This window comes from Elaeis guineensis, chromosome 4 (assembly GCF_000442705.2).
Source record: "Elaeis guineensis isolate ETL-2024a chromosome 4, EG11, whole genome shotgun sequence".
NCBI lineage: Eukaryota > Viridiplantae > Streptophyta > Magnoliopsida > Arecales > Arecaceae > Elaeis > Elaeis guineensis.
Window position 1 is genome coordinate 132970013 of NC_025996.2, and position 6827 is coordinate 132976839.

At 39.4% G+C, this 6827-nt stretch overlaps 1 non-coding gene across 1 annotated transcript; it reads right to left on the minus strand.

Moving 5' to 3' along the window:
• Positions 1-2518: 2518 nt before the first annotated feature.
• On the minus strand, positions 2519-2624 carry LOC140857693 (small nucleolar RNA R71). The gene has a single exon (XR_012141185.1). It is a non-coding gene; the product is annotated as a small nucleolar RNA R71 (small nucleolar RNA).
• Between the last annotated feature and the right edge of the window lie 4203 nt (positions 2625-6827).

Below are 6827 nucleotides of genomic sequence, written 5' to 3' on the forward strand. Positions count from 1 at the left end.
GCGTGCGTGAATCCTTTGGCGCGTGATATGAATTCAAAAGAAAAAAGATGGCGCGTGTGAATTCAAATGAAGAACCAGGCGCGCGTGAACGCGCGTGAACACGCGGGGGCAGACGCAGGGACAGACGCGGGACGCGGCACGGACACGGGCAGGATGCGGGTAGGCGCGCACCGCAGACACAGTGGCGAGCAAATTAAATTTTTATTTGGAAATATTTTAAGTGGAAAAATTTGTATTTTTTTTTTAGTCCCACATCGGAAAACCATGTAAAACTCCTCCCCCCTAATATCTATAAAAAGGCTTTTGTACTCCCATTAGAGGGGGGAGCCCAGAAATTCTTCTAAAGCCTTGCATAGAGGAATAGAAAGGGACTACTTCATGAGCAGCTAGGCTAGCAGTCTCGGGAGTGGAGAAGAAATTTTGTAACGACACAGAGATGGTTTATTGTTCTAAACTTTCCTGTATTTCTTTATATGCAATAAAGATTATGCTTTTTATTTAAATTGTCATGAGTTCTTTATTTGCTCCCTATCATATGCTTTTATTTATGCTTTCTTGTTAGATTAATATTAGGAACAACTTTTACTTTCCGGAGACGCGTCGTGATCTACGGATACGGGGCGTGCCGAGGAAAGAAGAGTTGTGTACCTAGTCTTTCCGGAGACGCGCCGTGATCTACGGGTACGGAGCGTGCCGAGGAAAGACAAGTATTTTTCCTAAGATTAATCACATCTATTTAGTTAAAAAAGAGATACAACTCTGCTAGTGCAAATTAATTCAAAACTCCCGAGCTCTTTATTTTTAATTACCTCAATTTTACGATAATTTATTTTTTAAATCAAAAACAACGCTTCTTTCTTTTACCTTGCAATCTCAACTTAGCCCAAGGTCCCTGAGGATACGATCTCGACTCATCCTACCTACGTAGTGAGTAGAGTTATTTTTGGTGCTATCAACGACTACGCACCAAATTTTGGCGCCGTTGCCGGGGATCTTGGCACGGTTGAATTAAAAAAAAAAATTTTTTTTAAAAAAAAAAAAAGAAATTTAAAAAAAAAAAAATACTTTTCAATTTTTATTTCTCGTTTTAAATTTTTTTTTTTTTTCAGTACTTTCTAGCTAGATAATCTTATTTGCATAATTACAGAATTACCTTGCATAACTAATTTACTATTTAGAATTTTGCTGCTTAGAATAATTTGCTACTTTTCATAGCCCAGTAATTTATTGCTTTTTAGACTTAATCACTTAAATTTATTTTCTTGCAAAATTAAAAAAAAAAATTAAATGAAAAAAATAAAAAGATAAAATTATATTAAAAAAAAAAAAAAAAAAACCACTGACATTTCATAACACTTAACTAAAATAGCGTAACCTCAAATATAAAAATTTCTAACTTGATTGGACACCTTGTTTATTTGCATTGCATCTCCATAATTAATCTTAAGGGCAATAACCCATTAACCAGATAAGGTGGGGATTTGATCACCCTTCCTTGGCCCACAAATCACTCCCTTGCATTTGCATAACCTAGACCTTAATTTAAAATCAACTAGACGTCAGCCCTAGGAATTTCGAGCTCAATAGGATAAGAAAGCTCTAGAGTTGAACCGAGTGCGGATTGGTTAATTGCTCAGTGTCTAAGGCAAGTGATTAAAGAAAGTGGTTTTCAATTGGTTCCGTTGACTGACCTGGCCAACTTAGTTGGTGTCTAAGGAAAGCAACGAGCAGGGAACCTCCCACATCTTACGCTTACCTGGCTGAGTCAATTAGTCAGTCTTGAGCTTGGAGTGCTCAAAAGCAATCTTGAAAGTTAGGAGCTGTCTAGATCTAAGTTAACCTTAGGATAGAGAGTCTATGATTGTTTAAGTTGATTGCAATTAACATCTAAACATTAATTAATTTCTTCCTTTTCATAGATTTAAGATTCTTAGGTTCTTCTCTTTAGATTTTCTTCATTTTTTTCTCACTTTATTATAAAAATATATTAAAAAAAAAAAAAAAAAAAATTCTGTGTGTGCTCTATAGTATAATTGTAAGGTATATGCTTGGCCGTAGATCGTTACGACCAGAAATCCAACCTTTTGATCCAGAAATAGAAAGAACCTTTAGAGCCAACAGACATAAAAAGATGGATCGAAATCAGGAGAATGATCCACCCAAGCAATTGAAGGAGTACTTTACTCCTTCCACATATACCTACTCTCCTTGTATTCAAGTACCCCCTGTGGAGGCCACTCAATATGAAATTAAGTCCAGTATAATCCAAATGTTACCTTCATTTTATGGACTTAGTAATGAAGACCCTTATAAACATCTTGAAGAATTTCTTGAGATATGCTCTACTGTAAAAATTCACAACTTCTCCGATGATGCTCTTAGGTTGAAATTATTCCCTTTTTCACTTAAGGACAAAGCCAAATACTGGCTACATACTTTGGATTCCATGACTATATCAACCTGGGACCAGCTGCAAGGAGAGTTTCTCAAGAAATATTTTCCCATAGGAAAAACTAATCAAATAAGGAAAGCCATAACTAGTTTTTCCCAATTAGATGGAGAAATGTTTCATGAAACATGGGAGAGATTAAAAGACCTTATTAGAAAATGCCCCCACCATGCTGTACCCAAGTGGCAGTTAATCCAATGTTTTTATGATGGGCTCTCTGAAAGACATCGACACATGGTCGATGCATCATGCGGTGGGACATTTATGCTGAAAAGTGAGGATGAGGCATGGCAACTGTTTGAAATTTTAAGTGAAAATTCATTACATCATATGTCTGCCTCTATTAGAGATAAACCCATGTTAAACTCAAAAAGAGGTGGAATATATGAAGTAGGAAATGCCATAGATATCCATCAAAAGGTAGATGAACTGTCCCAAAAATTAGATCGTCTTCTAAACACTGGACAATCCTCAATTCCACCTAATCCAATCCAAGAAGTTTGTGCATTGTGTGCAAGTCCGAACCATTTTGTTAGTGAATGCCCAGCCGCACCCCAATTTCCTGAGTTTGTGCACGAGCAGGTTCAGCAAGTCCAACAAGCTCGCAGACCAGGAAACGATCCATATTCGAACACTTATGACCCCGGCTGGAGAAACCATCCAAATTTTTCTTGGAGACCACAACCAGTGGTTGGTCCTGCCACACCTCGACCTCAATATCAAGACTCAACATATAGGCATGGACCATACCATCAATTTCAAAATGCTCCTCAACCATCTACTACTGGTCACAGTTCAGCTTTTGAGGAAAAAGTCCTGAAAGCACTAGAAAGATTAGAAGTCAACACTCAGACCCTTAACTCCCACACACAATCCATTGCTAAGCTAGAGACCCAAATAGGTCAACTAGCAACTGCATTCAGTAGGAGGGAAGGAGGAAAATTACCTAGCCAACCAGAGAGCAACCCAAGAGGGCAATTTGTGATTGAGAGTTCTAATACCCCAGAAGCTTTTTCTGAACATGCCAAATCAATCATGACTCTGAGAAGTGGGAAGGTCATTGAACACACTAGTAAAACCAATGAGACCGACCCTAAATTTCTAACCGAATCCAAATCACCCAAGAACAAGGAGGACCTAAAAATAGAGAAGGAACCAACTGCACCGGAATCATCTTACTTGCCTAAAGCCCCATTTCCGGATGCCCTGAAAGCCCCTATTCCTGCAGATAAGAAGGGAGGAAAACTCGATGAGATGTTGGAATTATTTAAGCAAGTCCAAATTAATCTTCCCCTTCTAGACGCAATCAAACAGGTCCCTGCTTATGCCAAATTTTTGAAGGATTTGTGCACCCAAAAACGTAAATCTAGATCACAAATCCCAAAGAAAGTACGTCTCACTGAACAGGCTAGTTCTGTCTTCCAGCATGCCACTCCTCCAAAGCTTAAGGACCCAGGAGCCCCCATCATTTCCTGTGTTATAGGAGATTATCACATTGAAAAAGCTCTTTTGGATTTAGGGGCAAGTGTGAATCTTTTACCTAGTTCGGTGTATGAACTTTTTGGATTTGGAGAACTGAAACCCACATCAGTCACACTGCAGTTAGCCGACAGATCAATTAAGGAACCACGTGGAATGCTTGAGGATGTCTTGGTCAAGGTAGATGAGTTTTACTTTCCAGTTGATTTTCTGGTTCTCGATATGGAATTAAGTGGCAACCCCAGACAAATTCCCATTATCTTAGGACGACCCTTCCTAGCTACGGCAAATGCATGCATTAATTGTAGGACAGGAGTCATGGACGTATCGTTTGGGAATAAGAAACTAAGATTGAATGTGTTTGGTGCTTCCCAAGGACCATCAATGGATAGTTGCTTCGAAGTAGATACACTAGAAGATATTATAGAAGATGCAACACCCATAATTCTAGCACCAGACCCCTCAGATACTTGCTTGGCTCACTCTGGAGTGTGTGACTTTGAGGAATATAGGAAAGAAGTTAACATCTTGTTAGATACACCACATGATAAAACCACTCCTCCATGGACAATCAAGTATGAGCCATTGCCCACATTAGCCAGTACACCAATAGTCCCATCTTTAGAATCACCACCTACGTTAGAATTGAAACCTCTTCCTGCCACGCTTAAGTATGTATTTCTAGGACTCAATGACACCCTCCCGGCAATCATTGCATCAGACTTGACCCCTAATCAGGAAGCACAATTGGTTGGTATTCTGAAGGAACATAAAGAGGCTATCGGTTGGTCCATTGCCGATTTAAAAGGAATTGACCCCTCCATTTGCATGCATCATATTCATTTTGAGGAAAATGCCACACCCCATCGAGATATGCAGAGGAGATTGAACCCAAACATGCGTGAAGTAGTAAAGAAAGAGGTGGTAAAGTGGTTAGATGCTGGAATCATCTACCCCATATCCGATAGTAAATGGGTCAGTCCCACTCAAGTAGTACCTAAAAAATCTGGTATTACTGTGGTGGAGAACGAAGAAGGTGAACTACTTCCAACTCGCATATCATCTGGATGGCGAGTATGCATAGATTATAGAAAACTGAATGCCGTTACTAGGAAGGATCATTTTCCATTGCCCTTCATCGATCAAATCCTAGAACGGTTAGCAGGACAAAGTTTCTACTGTTTTCTTGATGGTTATTCAGGGTACAATCAAGTACCTGTATTTTCGGATGATCAAGAAAAGACGACCTTCACTTGCCCCTATGGCACCTTCGCTTTTCGGCGTATGCCATTTGGGCTTTGCAATGCACCTGCTACATTTCAACGGTGCATACTGGCCATTTTTTCGGATATGGTGGACAAATGTCTTGAAGTTTTTATGGATGATTTTTCTGTGTTTGGAACCACCTTTGAGGATTGTCTCCATAATCTTTCAAAAGTTCTTAAACGGTGTATGGAGACAAATCTTGTCCTAAGTTGGGAAAAGAGCCATTTCATGGTGCGAAAAGGAATTGTATTAGGACATATTATTTCTGAAAAAGGGATCGAGGTAGATAAAGCCAAAGTTGAGGTCATTTCAAAACTACCACCCCCTACTTCGGTCCGACAAATACGATCTTTCTTAGGTCATGCCGGATTTTATAGACGCTTCATCAAAGACTTTAGCAAGATTTCAAGACCCTTGTGCAATCTGTTGGCTAAGGATACACCTTTTGTCTTTGATGAAGACTGTTTGAAAGCATTCAACACATTACGAACAGCCCTGACAACAGCACCCATAATAAAACCCCCTGACTGGTCCATTCCATTTGAGATTATGTGTGATGCCTCTGACTTTGCAATAGGTGCCGTCTTAGGCCAAAAAATCAATAAGGAGCCACATGTGATCTATTATGCTAGCAAGACTCTTTCCGATGCCCAATTAAACTACACCACAACAGAAAAAGAGCTACTAGCAGTAGTGTTTGCCCTTGAAAAATTTCGTTCATATCTGTTAGGGTCTAAGGTTCTAGTTTACTCTGATCATGCGGCTCTGAAACATCTCCTCTCAAAGAAAGATACTAAACCGCGTTTGATCAGATGGATCCTTCTTTTACAAGAATTTGATCTGGAAATCCGAGATAAGAAGGGTTCTGAGAATGTGGTAGCTGATCACATCTCCAGGATCTTAGTTGAACACACGATAGGCATAGATGAGGTCAAAGAAAAATTTCCTGATGAACAACTTTTCGCAATCTCCTCTAGCCGTCCTCCATGGTTTGCCCATATTGTCAATTACTTGTCAACAGGACAAGTACCTTCTCACTGGACAAAACAAGAAAAGGATCGATTTTTCTCACAAATTAAACATTATTTCTGGGAAGAACCTGAACTATTCAAATACTGTCCTGACCAAGTTATTCGCCGTTGTGTCCCCGAGAGTGAATTCCAAAGCATTCTCACTTTTTGCCATTCTTCGGCATGTGGGGGACATTTTAGTGGAAGAAAAACTGCAGCAAAAGTACTGCAGAGTGGGTTTTATTGGCCAACGCTTTTCAAGGATGCACATGAATTTGGCCGAAGTTGTCTGCGATGTCAGCAAACAGGAAATTTATCCAAGAAGGATATGATGCCGCTGACCCCCATTTTAGTAGTAGAAATCTTCGATGTTTGGGGGATTGATTTCATGGGACCTTTTCCAGCCTCATTTGGATTTGAATATATTCTGGTGGCAGTTGATTACGTATCAAAATGGGTGGAAGCAATAGCTACACGGACTAATGATAATAAAATTGTAATTAGTTTTATCCAACGAAACATCATTAGTCGATTTGGCTTCCCAAGGGTGATCATTAGTGATGGGGGGACTCATTTTACGAATAAACACTTTGAAGCACTTATGAAAAAATATAATATTTCAC